The sequence below is a fragment of the Pogoniulus pusillus genome, chromosome 3 (assembly GCF_015220805.1).
Source record: "Pogoniulus pusillus isolate bPogPus1 chromosome 3, bPogPus1.pri, whole genome shotgun sequence".
NCBI lineage: Eukaryota > Metazoa > Chordata > Aves > Piciformes > Lybiidae > Pogoniulus > Pogoniulus pusillus.
The window spans coordinates 22,830,861-22,848,087 of record NC_087266.1 but is presented as its reverse complement, the minus strand read 5'-3'; the positions used below and the strand labels follow the sequence as shown (position 1 = coordinate 22,848,087).

At 41.7% G+C, this 17,227-nt stretch overlaps 1 protein-coding gene across 2 annotated transcripts in view; it reads left to right on the top strand.

Annotated features, from left to right (window-relative positions):
- The window catches only part of LNX2 (ligand of numb-protein X 2), a 70,006-nt gene that overhangs the window by 4,503 nt on the left and 48,276 nt on the right, over positions 1 to 17,227 (top strand). Inside the window, exon 1 of one of the 2 annotated variants that reach the window (XM_064172455.1) lies at positions 16,822 to 16,892. The exons of the other annotated variant lie outside the window; for it this stretch is intronic. The gene's annotated coding sequence lies outside the window, so the exon portion shown is untranslated. Of the gene's footprint in view, positions 1 to 16,821; positions 16,893 to 17,227 lie in introns of those variants that run through there. 2 annotated transcript variants of the gene reach the window in all.

Genomic DNA, 17,227 nt, shown 5'->3' with positions numbered 1-17,227 from the left:
TGACTTTAAATTGCTTTGCATTTCTGTGATTTTTTTTTTCCCCCACAAAATTAGTGGGAACTGTAATTTAAAAATGGAACCTCGGGGTAGTGTAGCTCTTTACTTCCAGCCACATTGTTTCAAGTAAGCAAGTTGTGATGTTACTCTGGAGTTCTGGTATTTTGTTAAGAATGTCCAGAATTTTCTTGCTGTCATCACAGCAAAACAGACCAAATTAGGTAAGAAAGAACTTGTGAGGTTATAAATATGTCAGCTCAGTGGTATATAGAAGTTATTTTTGCTCCAGGCAGAGTTGGTTTACTTTGGGATGGAGTGATGGATATTACATTTTCCGTGGTTTTTTTTGCATTCAGTCCACAGAGAATGTTGTTTTTATGTTTCATTGTTGAGATTTGTCACACTTAACCACTTTTTGATGGGGTTTACAGAATTTTTATGAAGAGCCCTTGTTTGTAGAGCTAAAGACAGTTCAGTCAGGGAATATATCCAATATGTGAACTGCTCTGTCTTCAAAATACTGTAAATGATTAGTATTAAGGAGTTCCAGATCACAAAGAAGACACTACAGCTTATTTATTTCGTTCCTGCCAAAACGTTTCTAGCAATAGAAGCAGCTGACAGTGGGTTGTGCTAAAGGAGAACCTGTGTGTCTGAGCACAGGGAGGAGCCCAGTAGTTGCAGCAAGGCAAAGCAGTGCTTTTGGATCAGGTTGCCTTGAGTGGTGTAGTGCTGTCAAATACCATTCAGCACAGTGGAGTAAAATGAATGGCAAGCTGCCTGCTTCTGCATTGGAACGCACTTTGCAGTAGGAGTGATTTTGAACTGTCTTATAGGCTGTTCTCCCCATCTCAAGCCTAAAGTTAGCACTGCTACTGTGAGTTCCCGTAACCTTTTCTGAAAAGGTTGCACAAGCCCAAGTGGAAGGCGTCAGGATGTGGCATCATGCATTCATGGGGGTTAACTAGTTAGAAAATCATTGGGAATAAGCAGTGACACTCTTAATGCAGTGTCATTTTTGAAATTTTCTCCCTGAAAGACCAAAGAACTATAGTGATGGAGGATTTAAAGCTTTTGCCTTCCTGTATCTTTCTCTGTTCTTCAGATTGGTGCTAATCCTCGTTTCTGAGTTCATACATAGAACAAGGAAAGCTGGTAGGTTTTGGCTCAACAGAAGCCAATGGAAATTGAAGCAAAACTAACAAAGGTAAAATGTTGCTGACCTGTGTACTGAAACCAGTTTGTGGAGAGCAGTTTTCAGTCATTGCTGCATTGTACTCAGGTAAACTGTCGTGTTCTGCCACAGGAATGTTGTGTTTGTTTTGAAAGGACCAACCCCTGGATTTTCTTTTCCTGACAAACCAACGTTTCAGAATTTAGGTGTGTCATGATTTTTCTGTCTATCAAGTTTTGATTGATGTTCCTGAACAAAGTCTTCATTTAAAAAAATAAAAGCTTGGCCAGTACCAGCAGGCCTTCTTTGTTGATGCATTTTACTTTGTCATAACGTGAATGTGCTTTTTGTCTGTGTACCTCGTACTATAGACCCCAGATGAAATAGGCTGTATCAGCAATGTACTCATGGCAGTAAAATGGAGCCTATATTGCATTTTTCTGTGGGTACAGTGATGTCATCCAAATTGTCTCCCTAATTAACATCATTACCTGCCACAGCAGCAAAAGCAAAACAACAGTGACAGGAAAACCCACAATGCCCACAAGGCTCTTAAGCTAACCACATTTTGACTTCAACGTAATTGATTCTTCCATTGCCTTCACTAATGGTCTGTGTGGAACAGTGCATTCAGAGTCCATCTTTTGACTGCATCCTACATCTAGAGCAAGTCACATCTCAAGGAGGACACTGTTTATATTGATATGTGACTCATGAACAGTGCAGTGAATATTTGCAATAGATTAAATACAGGGCATATTAAATTGCTTCTACATAGTTGGAGATCAAAAGTTACAGGAAAAATAATGCAGAGGATGCCCTATTGTTGCTTCCAAGTTTATGCATTTATTTACCAATAGCCTGCTCTTCCCTGTGTTCATGTCTCTTTTTATTAGATCTCCTCCCCTACCCTTTATCATCCTTTTCCCCTAAATTATAAAAAGCCAAGTTGTTTTATATGTGTTTGTAACCAAATCAAAATAGCTGCAACAGAAAGTTGATCAATATGTCACAAGACCTAACACATAGATACTAATGTATCATATAAGCTTCCTGGTCACTTTCTGAGTTCATTATATACCCCATTCTAGTCATACAGATGTTGCTAGCTGTGCACCATAGCTGTCGTCCAAACCTTGGTGTTCTGGGGCTTCTCTGACTTTTTTATTTTTAAAATTTTTTAAACTTTAAACAAAGTTTGGATGTTGTTTTTTTTTCCTAGTCCAGCTTTGTCTAGAGCAACTTGATGAGGATTTCCTTCCATCCAGTCCTTCTTTCCTGGCTTTATGTCATGTTTGGTCTCAGGGGGGTTTTCTCAGCCATTTATTGTTACTGACAGAAGCTAATGAAGGCTCACCCAGTGAATCAGTAAAACAGTTCTGTGTCTGTGATAGATCTTGTATTTCTGTTAATTAAAAATTTGTTCAAGTCAGTTCCTGCACTGTTTTTACAAGTGTTCTATTACTAAGCTGTCATTGCTGTTGATAATGAAGATGGAAGCTTTAAATATCAGAGAGTTCTCTGCCTTAGACTAAGTCTAAAATACTATTTGCTCAATACCGAATGTCTTTGGAATTTAGGTTGACTTCTTAACTATTGTAATTCTTTTTTTTTTAATGCAAGATAAAGATAATATCATCCACAGATACATTTGTCTACTTGTGGCTCTGTCATGCATTTCATCCAGACGTCTTAAAAAGATAGGTAAGCTAAGTCTTTACATACAGATTACAGAGCTTCAGAAGAATTCAGTAGCAACCACTGAGTGCTTCTTTTTTGAATCACCAATAGGAAAAAGGTGTCTTTCTATTTTGTTTGGCAGAATAACCACTCTTTATTCCTGCTACCTGGGGGATGTCTCAGCATGCCTGTTCAGTGCTGATACTTTTATATTCTATAGCTTCTGATATGTGTCTGGATCTGGAAGTGGCATGAGCTGAATTAGGCTTCACTTCATGCACAGCAGCAAATATTCCTGTCATGGTGTGGGCATGATCCTGCATAAATAATACTCATGGGTTTAGTCATGGGGAGTTTTTTTCCTGCTCTGAGATCCATTTTGACTGATAGCTGCTGACTTAGTCTATTGACTGTTGCTCTGCTGCCTTCTTCAAGGAAAATAACTTTCGTGTGAAGCAAAAGTGAAGGTGATTCAGTGGCGGTGAAAAGGAGAATCAGCAGCACAGCTTGTCTGTGCACTTGACCTGAGCTGTCGTGCCATGTAAGCAGAAAAAAAGAGAATCTATGAGAAAATTAGCACTAAAGTAAGCGGCAGTGCAGAATTTTGGGTTACTGGAGTGTGAAATGGAACTGTTACAGTTCTTTCTTCTGCAGTAAGGGATGAGTGCCACTGACTAGAGAAATGCTGTAGCAGTGTAATGCTTTCCTAAATCATATTTTTAAAAGTTCAAAAACCTGTGAAGCCAGGAAATGTTCATAACTGAGTGACATGCTCTTATGAAGCAGAAGATACTTGATGAAGAACTTCTGGGTATGGCTTAACATGTTACCTCCTGCAAATGAGCAGGACCCACGTGGGTTTCACGGCAAGTATTTTTTGTCTTCAAATAAGTCTCAAGTTTAGTGAAGACAACATATTTCATAAAATAATCATAGAATGTTAGAGGTTGGAAGGGACCTCTAGAGATCTTTAGGTACATCTAGAAATAGATCTAGTCCAGCACCTCCTGGCAAAGCAAGATCACTGCGCTATGATTTTCATTTTTCTATCTCAAAGGGTCCATGAGGAAAGACTTGAGGTTTAGCTATAGTAGTGGCTTTGAGAATCAAGGTGGTTTGTTCTAAAGTGCTGATACAGGTGAGGCAGTTACTATACCCAAAAACTTGCTAAACACATTAGATTAAAAACCAAGAGAGAAGGGAGTTTGCTACAATGTATCCATGTGTTAGAAGCAGTTGCTATCCCCTATATACTATTTTTCAGATGATGTATTGCATGCTGACTCCTAATTAGCCTTCTCTACAGCTTGACTGTACAGTTGAATCTGCAGTGGTGACTCCATGGGGGCCTTTGTGCACATGAGAGTCCTTCTGTCTGCTTCTGTTCCCAAGAGAGTGACTGGATTCACCACGGCCACAATGATGTGGTTATAGCAAAGCATCCCTTATAGGATTTCGTTGCTAAGACTCCATTGCTGCTGGTACAAATCTGTTTATGTGTCATTGAACTTACTTAATGTGTGTGTGTGTATAAGCAAGTTTTATACATAAATAAAGCAATATAAAAAGGAAAAAAACAGATCCTTGTACTTGTTCTTTCCTTTCAACGATTTTTCTTCTCTCCATTTTTTGTTTTCAGATCTTAGAAATCCTTCCAAATTTAGCTCTCACATTAAGCATTCTTTATGGAAGAATGAAGCAGAAATACAGCAGGCAGAAACATACAAATCTGATCTAATATTATTGTTCTGTTCTGCATTTTTTTGCTTTTACTTCTCAGTTGTGAGTAACTTTATTCTTCTGGTGCTGCCAGCAGTTACAGCACTAAGGACTTTCAATAATGTTGAAATAGAAGAACTATACTGATTGTACAAAATGCCATGAATACTTTATGGGTTTTATTGGGGGGGGTTCACATAAATCAACCAACAAAAGTTTGGAAAACAGTAAGCACATAATAGAAAAATAATGACACAGGAGGCATTAGTTATTCAATGTTCCATCTGATGAGTAGATGCGTATAAAAAGGCAGACCTCACATTGTGTTTTCTTTCATATTTTTCTGTAGTGCAAAGGTTAAATTCTATCCTTAATTAACAATCAACTTACCCAGTTTTCTGACTTAAAATTAGCCTGCTTCTCAAATTTGGGATAAAAAGTAAGCAATCAAAAAAAGGACGAATAACCAATCATTTAATCAGGTACTAAAATAGTATTTGAGTATTTATGAAATTGCATTTAAAGAGATTGATAAAAGTCTCTATTTGATAAAATTCCCTGGCTTAACATGAATTGAAGAGGATTAGTATTTTTAAAGTGAATTACTGTTTTCTATTTGAGAGGGGAAAAATATTTCCCCCCAAGGTTTTGCTTTTAAAGCTACCATCTTTCTTCCCAGATGTTTTCGAATGCATTCTGCATTGTTTTAGAACAACTCTAATCTGTAATACGATTATCTATAAACTTCCTTTGTTTACCAAGGGATTTTTTCAGATTATCAAATCATTTTATATCCAAATCCCCCTTTTCTTGGTGCATACTGTGTAAGTCTCCATTGCATGCCTGAAGCAGTGCCCCAGATGAAGCTGGCTGACGAAGAACTGTATGATGGTTTGGGTTGGAGTTCCAGTCCCTCTGCCATAAGCAGGGACATCTTCCACTAGATCAGATCTCTCAAAGCTCTGTCCAACCTGGCCTTGAACACACTTCCAGTGATGAGGAATCCGCAGCCTCTCTGGGCAACCTATTCCAGTGTCTCATCGTGATCACAGTGAAGATTTTCTTGCTAACATCTAATCGTGTAGCAATTATTGGTGGTTATTATCTGCATGTTGGGAAGTGAAATTGAGTTTCAAACATAGGGTAATGAAAGCTGGTGCAGGGAGGTGCCAGACCATAGGTATTGATTCACAGAAAGCATAGACAGGTTGCGTAAGAGTACATGGGATTGAGAAGAGAAAATGGTTGGAGCTGAAGTTGTCATATACTTTTAAAGAACTTTTCCTGGTAGTCATATAGCAAAATTAGATTACCTGTTTTCTCTCATCACAGTGATGATGTTTCATTGTACTGAGGCATAGGATAGCATTTAGCAGGAGAGAAGAGTCCCTTCATCCCAGTTCTCCCTCCCACTTAAGCATGGCCTGGTCTGATTGACTCCAGACTTCACAAACTAAAGTTGTACTCTATATTTTTTTCATGCACTAATAACTTTGTGGGGTTTTTTTTTAAGTGTGAAATTAAGCAACCCAACATTGGAAATTCTCTTGTGTATCCCTGGTGCTTTGCCCTTTTGTTCTTGTACAGGACTGGGCTGTTAGGGGAAAAAGGCTTCTGAACGGAAAACAGCAACACAGGTACTGGAGGGGTGGGGAAAAGTGAAAGGCATTTGGTAAGCTAAGAATGTGGCATTTCTTAATTTTGTAAATATGCTTGCAACCTCAACCACCATATTTTAACATTGATATATGTCATTTTTTACACTGTCATTTTATATGACTGCAACAGTTGCAGCAACTACATCAGTAATAAAGTCCTTAGTGCTTACGAGGTTTAGAAGGAGCTGGCAATATTGCCTGAGCTACAGCTTAGAGACAGGAGAAAACTTTATTAACCTATATAGGAAAAGTAGTCTGCTTGTGGTTGGGTTTTTTTGTTTTGTTTTTGAGGTGGTTTTGTTTATTTTGTTGGGGGGTTTCTGGTGGTGTGTTTTTTCTTTTTCTGGAAGGCAAAATGATCAGTGAGGATTTGGGTCTAGCTAGTCTTTTGCTAGATGATCTGCCCTGCAAAGCATTCACACTTGGGGGTTGTTTTGGTAAGCTGTCTTTAGGCTTTCTAAAGGGCAGATAAAAGAAGGGAAATACAAGCGTTTTCAAAACCCATTGTTGAATTTCTTGGGACAGAGCAGGCTGTACAGGCACATGAAAACTTTCCATGTTTGAAGCTGTCAGAATATGTTGTAAGGAAAAGGTCAGACATGAGTACAGCAGCCTCATGTTTCCTCCTCAGGACTACCTCTTCATCCTCTGGATGCAGGAGTCCAAGCACCAAATGTAGTAGAGGGAAGTAAGAAGTAAGCAAAAGAGGATGTGTCTTCAAAGGACGAATGAGTGTGCTGAGAGCTTTGCTTGCTGGCAAAAGCCTGAGTAAGCAGGTGGGGCTGGCGGTGTGCCCTGAAGGTTAATGTAGTCGGTTGCCAAGCTGGAGAGGGAGGCAAAGCCCTTCCTTCTGCCAAGGTTCTCAAGAAAGATGCTCTAAGAAGACTTCTGGCTGCTGCCTCTTATTTCACCTTGGGTGCAGGGAGAAAGAAATGGTGGCTAGACAACGCAGTGCTTAAAAAATTAATCAAGGTATATAGTATCTATGACATTTAGAATTGCATTGAGGTTTTTGGTAGGCTACATGGGCTCCAAGCAGCAACAGGGCTGGTGTTTCTTTTCTTCTGTACCTCAGTTGCCTCAGTGGGCTAAGAGGCTGTCATCTGCCCTCGCAGTCATCTGTACTGCCCTCTGCACTAACTGAGGTTTTATGGTGCCTCTGAGGCTATTCCAGGATGTCAAGCCTATACCAGAGAAATACTGCCAAATTTCTTTTTTCAGTGCTAATACAGGAGAGTTCTAACTGAGCACACAGACAGTGATATTGTTAATTTTCCAGGCTGTTGCTATCTAACTCTCAGCTGTCCCTAGACGTGCTCACCGTTTTATGTTTCCCCTCTAATGGCATGAGCCAGGATGTCATAATATCCAAAATCAAATGTACCAGAAAATATAATAAATTAGAGTCGGGCTAGCAGAGTAATTGTAGAATAAACTGAATTTTAAACAACACAAGATTGCATTTTGAACTGATTGCTATGCACAAAATGTACCAGAGGAGTGCGACTTTGTGTAGATTTACTACTGATGGCAGCGTTTCCTAGATTGCTACTGGTAATAAAGAAAGGAAAATGGGTTGGACTTCTGAGTTAGTATCACAGTGTAATAGTGCAGCAAAGGAGAAGTTCCATTCTAGTTACAGTGCAGCATAATTCTGGAAGAATAATTTTCTCAGTGCTTTATTTATATATTTATTTGTGAGGTTTACACATATTAAGCAGTTCTGGGGTTCATAAAGCCACAGAACGCAGGCTTTGGCAGGACAAGAACTGAATTTGTCCTCAATGCTTGATGTAATTCCTGTATAAGAAAGTACTTGGGAAATGTAGCAGTAGATAGGATGGGATTCCTCTCAATTCAGAAAACTGAGTTTAAGAAGGTTTGGTGTCCTTCAGGATTTCTAAAGTTATTTGCCAGGTCAATTTTACAGCAGTAGTCTGCCTGTTTTCTTTGCATAATTTTCTGTATTTTGTGTTTCATTAAAATAATGCACCTACATAAAACATGAAGAAATAGCCTTCTAGCCATGATACCAGTAGAGATGTAGGGAGATAGCATTTAAGAACTTCTAGTTTTCTGAGCGGGAAGCTGCCTCAACTGAGCCCTGGAAGCTGACCATTCATGTTCTCCTGGTCTTTGGAAATGTGAAACGAGATAGTGCTAGTTAAAACCACCCTGAAGGTTTCTCTTACAACCAGAAGCTGTGGGAAAGCCTGTGAAATGCAAATAGTCAGTAGCAGTTATTTACTGAAAGATAACAAATGTTGTTTGAGCTCCTGGGTTGAAGATTCTGAATAGGCTATGTGAAAGTGGGTCCCCTGTGGAGGTGTCAGTGTTGAGGTAGTCAAGTAGACAATGTGCAGAGAAACCTGAAAAACACTTCTGACCGTACTTTTATTTTGTATCCATCCTAATTTTGGGAATATGAAGGAAATTCTTAAGCATGAGATTTTTTTGGCAGCAATAATTGAGGCTCAAGGCAAGACTCTGCCACTTCCAAATTTACATTCTGTGGTGAAGTACCAGGGAATGGAAGGAGTATTCAGTGTCAGAAATCAAACATAAGCTGTTCTTGGTGGCAGAGAGGGCAGGAATGCAAAAAGGAACTACTGCACTGAAAGAATGTAATTATGTAGTGATAAGTCATGTAATTTTTAAGTGAATACTTTTAAGTCTGAAGGTTTAAGTTGCATCTAAAAATAAAATGGTATTGTTTGTTTTCATTATTTCATTAAATAAAAGTCTCTACCACAAATGGTAATGAAATACATTTTATTTTAAAGTTAATTTTATAAAATAGTGAAAATAGGTAGCTCTTGTGAGTGAAGTACTTGAATATATACAGTAAGCTTTAGCCTTATTAAACTAATTCAAAGTGCTGTAAATCCCTTGATTTTTGAATTACTTCATTGTGCCATGGCCTAATGGAAGCAGAAATTAGTCTAGAAGATGCAATTAATAAACTACTTGCCTCCCCTGTGTAATATTTCAAATGGCTTATTTTTCTGTATGTAGTTTGATCACTTAACTTAATCTCCTTGCATCCCTCCCATGTCTCCAAAGAAAGGGGCTTAGGAATCACAAGGAAGCGTATGGGAGGATGTCCAGCTCCTGCCTGCCCCTCCAGTCTGCCTGGGGAGATAGTAAAGGCCAATGTCATAGACCAGCTGCAGACCACCACGTTTCTGACTCTTCAAACTTGTAAAGCAGACAACAGGGGAGAATAGTGTTATAGAGGGAAAAATAGGTCTGCCTATCAATAGAAGAAAAATAAATCTACCTATCAATAGGATAAAACAGGCAGCATTTAACCCACTTAAAAAAAGAAGGAAAGGAGTATTTTCGCTCTCTTCGATGGGAAATCCTGATACTTTGTGACAAAAGCAGAGCTGAATTTTCACTGAATTGAAAAATCCGAAGTTGTCTTTTACTGCTAAGGTCTCCCTGTTGCTTTTCCCCTGTTGCCCATCCCAGGTGACTTTTGGTGAGTTACACAAACAGCATTTATGTTTGAGAGCTTTGCCAGCAGGATGTGACACTTGTAGTAAATATTGTTATGATCAAGCCTTTCTCTATCTGTGTTCGGTTTCTTTCCTAATGCATGTCACCTAGTTATCCATAGTACACAGATTTTGTGCACCAGGTTATTTGTTTACTGTAGATAGGACCACTTGAGAGTCCTTAAATGCAGTTGTTTGGGAGGAATATGATGGGTAGGTGGAGTTCATAGAACATTATTTTCTTTCAAAATATTTTAGTGGCATGAATCTTAGAATCATAGAATCAACCAGGTTGGAAGAGACCTCCAAGATCACCCAATCCAACCTAGCACCCAGCCCTAGCCAGTCAACTAGACCATGGCACTAAGTGCCTCATCCAGGCTTTTCTTGAAGACCTCAAGGAACGGTGCCTCCACCACCTCCCTGGGCAGCCCATTCCAATGCCAATCACTCTCTCTGGCAACAACTTCCTCCTAACATCCAGCCTGTACTTCCCCTGGCACAACTTGAGACTGTGTCCCCTCGTTCTGTTGCTGGTTGTCTGGGAGAAGAGACCAACCCCCACCTGGCTACAATGTCCCTTCAGGTAGTTGTAGACAGCAATGAGGCCACCCCTGAGCCTCCTCTTCTCCAGGCTAAACACCACCAGCTCCCTCAGCCTCTCCTCATAGGGTTTGTGCTCCAGGCCTCTCACCAGCTTTGTTGCCCTTCTCTGGACATGTTCCAGCACCTCAACATCTCTCTTGAATTGAGGAGCCCAGAACTGGGCACAGTACTCAAGATGTGGCCTGAGCAGTGCTGAGTACAGGGGAAGAATAACCTCCCTTGTCCCACTGGCCACACTGTTCCTGATCCAGGCCAGGATGCCATGGAAGAAGGCAAATGTTTCTGATAAAGTTTATTGCACTAGTAAACGTTAGAAACAAGTCAGCAGTATTGAGCAGTCCAGACGGGTCTGGGAGCTGCAGGCAATGAAATGATACATTACAATTTAAGCAATGTGTTTTCTGTAACATTTATAACCAGTAAATCTAAGCCATTTTCACAGGGTTCACTTCCTGGAAACATGTGGCAGTTGTGATTAACTATTGGAAGGCATCTCTGTGTTCAGGGCCAGGGTGAGATGCCTAAGAGTCTTTTAAGGAGGGATACATAAGGGAATATTATCAACAAATCCAAAGGTGCTGTTGCTGGAGTATGCAGTACAGGTGGTACCTGGGGCCTGCCAGTTTCTGTGTCCAGTTCTGGGCCCCTCAATTCAAGAAAGATGTTGAGGTGCTGGAACATGTCCAGAGAAGGGCAACAAAGCTGGTGAGGGGCCTGGAGCACAAATCCTATGAGGAGAGGCTGAGGGAGCTGGGGTTGTTTAGCCTGGAGAAGAGGAGGCTCAGGGGTGATCTTATTACTGTCTACAACTACCTGAAGGGGCATTGTAGCCAGGTGGGGGGTGGCCTCTTCTCCCAGGCAACCAGCAATAGAACAAGGGGACACAGTCTCAAGATGTGCCAGGGTAGGTATAGGCTGGATGTTAGGAAGAAGTTCTTCCCAGAGAGAGTGATTTCCCATTGGAATGGGCTGCCTGGGGAGGTGGTGGAGGCACCGTCCCTGAGGGTCTTCAAGAAAAGCCTGGATGAGGCACTTAGTGCCATGGTCTAGTTGATTGGATAGGGCTGGGTGCTAGGTTGGAGTGGATGATCTTGGAGGTCTCTTCCAACCTGGCTGATTCTGTGATTCTATGATGTGAGTGCTCTTGAAGAGTTAACAGATTATATTGGATATAGTTATTTTGGAGAAAAAAAAGAAAAGGAAAAATGTTACAGAAGTTGTTGGAGGCTGCTTTATGTTATTTATTCAGGAACCTTTCCTCCTTCATCTAATTGGTAAATAAACCATAGTGTGTAAAAGTAGTGGGGGGCTTCATCTTTTTAAAGAGGTGTTTACGTGTCTGGTGGCAGCTAATATAGCTAGAGAGGCCTGGTAATAGCCTGGTGTAGACTGAATAAATACCATAAATGCTTAAGGATGGAAAACCCTGTGGAACAGTAAACATGACTAGTTAGTACCCGTAAGCAAAGATTTCACTGTTGGATGCAAACTTGCAGAAATGTGTATTTAGTGTATAGACATAAGCAAATCATTTCAGCTGGATACATTATAGAGAGATGCTCTTATGATCAGCATTTTAATGGTACCATTTCTGTTAAGTTCTTTCCCTGTAATAGGTGGGTAGTGAGCCAATGACTTGTAAAGTCACTGATGCCATCCCAGGACTACTGATAGGGAGGATAAGTGGGACCAGAGATCCTGAAACTGGTGTACGAGGCAGCTACACCCATCCTTGCATGGCACTGCTGCTGCAGTGTCAGACCAGTAAGATTCATTTTATGATGTGTTGTTGAGTCCTGTAAGGAGAGGCTTTTAGTCTGACAATCAGCTTTCCAGTGAAGACTGCTTGAAGAATCCCTTCAATGTATGATTTTAAATTATGTATGGGCTAAAGCAGGTATAAATAAATGCTCCTAGTGTGTCCACTACATAGTGAGTTGGACAGCTCATAAATTCAGATATTGCTCTGTTTCATGTTCAGTCAAATAGACTTTGATGTTTCTAATGTAGCAGCACAAAGGCATTTTTAGTTTCGTGAATGCAAGCAGGAATATTAACTCAGTTCAGCTTTCTACCTGAAAAAGTCCCATGAAAAAAAATGACAAAGAGCCTTTCACATATTTTGTTACTTTGTTTTCCTACCTTGGTAAAAGCTGTTTCTCTTCAGCTTTAATAAAGGATGTAGTAGCTGAAAGGAAGCTTTTCCCACGTGAAGGAAAAGGGTGAGAAATTGCAAATTTCATGGGGCTTACAGAGGATCTCTTTGTATGAAGGTGAGAGAACTATAGATATAAACTAAGTCCTTGCATGAGGTGATAGTTTGTTTGAAGTGACATACTAGTAAAATTGGGTTTTTTCTCATCTCAGTTGTTCTGTGTTTTTGAAAAGAGTATGGGAAAAGCCTATCAAAAGAGTTCATAAAGGTTAAGACCTCCATGGTTATCAGTAGCTTGGAGGTTCTTTGGTAACAGTATTAAACTGTGGGGTGTAAAGTGACTGTATCATGAGCAGTATGTTGTTCTGTCACACCTTAGTTAAAAGTGTCATGAGTTCAAAATGTGCTTCCTCATATTTATGACCAACGTAGGACTGCCAGAATTGCTTACCTAAATAACCAGGACACTTTCAATTATAAGGTGCCATTACCTTTGTGTGTTCTTGTCATTTATGAAATCAGCAGGTGGCTAATTAAATTGCTCCTTTGGACTCTTCTGAAGGCTGTATATTAATTATATTTTAGTGGTGATGTGCACATTTCTCAACTTTTTAATGAGAATAAAAGTTGTTTACCTCTTCCTTCCAAAACACTTTTCCTCCCTCTTTTTTTTCATTCTAAAGATTAGTATACCATGGGGGGTTGTGGCAACTGTTTCTTTTTTTGCAATAAAATCTCATTATTCAGCTGCTCACTACAGTCATATGGCATTCTTAGTTGCAATCAAATATTAATTGTTAATTTTCCTGCTGCAAAGCATTGCTAAAAGTTTGGGAGTCTCTGTCTTAAACCCCTTGTTGGTGGAGGGAATAGGTTCATGACTCAGGAGGAGATCACACTCCAGCCTTTTTAGGTATCTTGAAGATATGAAGGCAATTTTGGGGCTCAAACCCAGAATTTTGGTTCAGTGGGCAAAATCTAGTTACCCCCTTCCACTTAGAATCATAGAATCATAGAATCAACCAGGTTGGAAGAGACCTCCAAGATCATCCACTCCAACCTAGCACCCAGCCCTAGCCAGTCAACTAGACCATGGCACTAAGTACCTCATCCAGGATTTTCTTGAAGACCCCCAGGGATGGTGCCTCCACCACCTCCCTGGGCAGCCCATTCCAATGCCAATCACTCTCTCTGCCAACAACTTCCTCCTGACATCCAGCCTAGACTTCCCCTGGCACAACTTGAGACTGTGTCCCCTTGTTCTATTGCTGGTTGCCTGGGAGAAGAGGCCACCCCCCACCTGGCTACAATGTCCCTTCAGGTAGTAGTAGACAGCAATGAGGTCACCCCTGAGCCTCCTCTTCTCCAGGCTAAATAACCCCAGCTGCCTCAACCTCTCCTCATAGGATTTGTGCTCCAGGCCCCTCACCAGCTTTGTTGCCCTTCTCTGGACATGTTCCAGCACCTCAACATCTTTCTTGAATTGAGGGACCCAGAACTGGACACAGTACTCAAGGTGTGGCCTGACCAGTGCTGAGTACAGGGGCAGAATAACTTCCCTTGTCCTACTGGCCACACTGTTCCTGATGCAGGCCAGGATGCCATTGGCTCTCTTGGCCACCTGGGCACACTGCTGGCTCATCTTCAGCCTACTCTCTACCAGTAGCCCCAGGTCCCTTTCCTCCTGGCTGCTTTCCAGCCACTCAGTCCCCAGCCTGTAGCACTGCTTGGGATTGTTGTGGCCAAAGTGCAGAACCCTGCACTTAGCCTTGTTAAATCTCATCCCATTGGCCTCTGCCCACCCATCCAGCCTGTCCAGGTCCCTCTGCAGGGCTCTCCTACCTTCCAACAGATCAACACCTGCTCCTAGCTTGGTGTCATCTGCAAACTTACTGATGCTGAACTCAATCCCCTCATCCAGGTCATCAATAAAGATATTGAACAGGACTACTTACCCTGGTAGTTGGAGCCGTGCTGATGTTTGGCTGTTCAGAGGGAGCCTTGTGACAGGATTTTGCTGGGGAAAATCATGCTTTCACGTGGACAGGCAAGGGCTCTGCTTTCACCCCTTTCCTCTGCTGCATGGCATTTCAGCACACCATCCCACAGTACAGCTACCTCCCCATGTTAAAAATATTGGTATGTAAGGGTGTTGTTTCCAGTGGTGAAAGACACTTGCATGCTAAAGGAAACCCATGTAGGTGTACTATTGGTGGGTTGACAGAGGACTGCTATAGCCAGGGTTGGCTTATATTGGTTCTCCATATGAAATGGTTTATTAGGGGCAAATGCTAAAACCCAGAGAAAATACCCCTAGCCTAGCAGGAATTTCACTGGCGTCATTTTAGTGCTGTTGGGAATATCTCTAGCAGAGGTCAAAAGTTTCCATAGCACACTCTAGATCTTTGAAATGCCACCGATGGCTTAATCTCACAGGAAGGAGCAGAATGAGCCTTGTGTCTGATCAGGCAGTTTATTTAGGTGGCCTGGTGGCCTCACCAGGGGTGATGCCTTGTTTAGGCCATGCAGCTCTCCCATGGGCTGGAAGAACATCAGTCCAAGCCTGTTTGTTTAAGACCACACCGAGCCAAGAAGTTAAGAAAGACAGTTTTGGTGCATTTTCTGAGGGGTAATTTACTTTGCAATCATCTTTTCTCAAGCAGTTTAGGAGGGACATTGAGATGCTTGAGCGTGTCTAGAGAAGGGCGATGAGGCTGGTGAGAGGCCTCGAGCACAGCCCTACAAGGAGAGGCTGAGGGAGCTGGGATTGTTTAGCCTGGAGAAGAGGAGGCTCAGGGGTGACCTTATTGCTGTCTACAACTACCTGAGGGGTGGTTGTGGCCAGGAGGAGGTTGCTCTCTTCTCTCAGGTGGCCAGCACCAGAACGAGAGGACACAGCCTCAGGCTGTGCCAGGGGAGATTTAGGCTGGAGGTGAGGAGAAAGTTCTTCACTGAGAGAGTCATTGGACACTGGAATGGGCTGCCCGGGGAGGTGGTGGAGTCGCCGTCCCTGGAGCTGTTCAAGGCAAGGTTGGACGGGCACTTGGTGCCATGGTCTAGCCTTGAGCTGTGTGATAAAGGGTTGGACTTGATGATCTGTGAGGTCTCTTCCAACCCTGATGATACTGTGATACTGCGATAAAAACCAACCTGAAATCTTCTGAAGCACCCACTGAGACTTCGGGCTGAACCCTTCGCCACTGGAGCATAGTAGTTTATAGCTGGTTTATGATGGTGTGGTGGTGTTTGTAGGTTTGGGGGGTTTTCATCCACTTTACTAAATAGTGGAGGGAGAGGGTGATGGCTTGAAGGGCGTGGTGGTTATTGCATGATCTGCTGTGGATTCTCCTGTGTGTCATTTGTATTATGCCATTATGTATCATGGAAAAATAATACTGAAGTATTCAGTTTGAAAGTCTAATATAGTGGAGTTAATCAAAGTTGCCACAGAAGGTAGTGCTTTGTAGCTTGTGAGTGAATACAGGCAGTGTATCTGATATTCAGAAAGCCAGAAAGTTAGTGTCCAATTCTGGGCCCCTCAATTCAAGAAAGATGCGGAGGTGCTGGAACATGTCCAGAGAAGGGCAACAAAGCTGGTGAGGGGCCTGGAGCACAAATCCTATGAGGAGAGGTTGAGGGAGCTGGGCCTGTTTAGCCTGGAGAAGAGGAGGCTCAGGGGTGATCTTATTACTGTCTACAACTACCTGAAGGGAGGTTGTAGCCAGGTGGGGGGTGGCCTCTTCTCCCAGGCAACCAGCAATAGAACAAGGGGACACAGTCTCAAGTTGTGCCAGGGGAAGTCTAGGCTGGATGTCAGGAGGAAGTTGTTGGCAGAGAGAGTGATTGGCATTGGAATGGGCTGCCCAGGGAGGTGGTGGAGGCACCGTCCCTGGGGGTCTTCAAGAAAAGCCTGGATGAGGCACTTAGTGCCATGGTCTAGTTGATTGGTTAGGGCTGGGTGCTAGGTTGGACTGGATGATCTTGGAGGTCTCTTCCAACCTGGTTGATTCTATGATTCTATGATTCTAATTTGAAAGAAAAGCACAATACTAATTTTTTTTCCTCTCTCTTTCTTTTCTTAATTGACAAAAGCAGAACAATTTCAGGATGTAAACCTGACTTCCTGCACTCAGTACCCCTGTAGTATCAAGATACTGAATTATAAAACTATATCAAAATGTTTTTCAGAAAGGCATTTCCCTTCATTTTTATTTTTTTTTAAAGCAGAATTTTCTTAAATAGAGGGGAGGAAATTAAAAAAAAAATATGTTACATAATCCAGCTTGTTGTTTTTCTGGCAACCGTTGTCTTGCTTTACATAATATTCATAGCACATTGAGAGCATGGCAGAGACTTGAAATGCCCTGTACCTGTTGTAAAGCCACTCTATACATGGAGTTGTTGTAAGTATTCCAGCGTGTGTGATACCTGCACATGCTTGCTGAGTGCACTTAGCAAACTGTGATGTGCTAGATGTAGTAGCTCCGTTTCATTATGCATTCATGAGGAATTGGTGGCGAGGCTTTAGCCTGCGGTTAATTTTAATGTTAATGTTAGGTTTAGGATTTGCAAAGGACACATTATAAGAGACCGCCTGCAGATCTTCTACATTGGCTTCTGCTCTGGTTAGTATTTACTGAGCCACAGCTATTAGGACTTCATGCATATTTGTGCGAGGTTAGGTGATTAGATGAATTGACTGCTTTAACTAAATCAAAACCTGAGAGCTGCTCAGTGA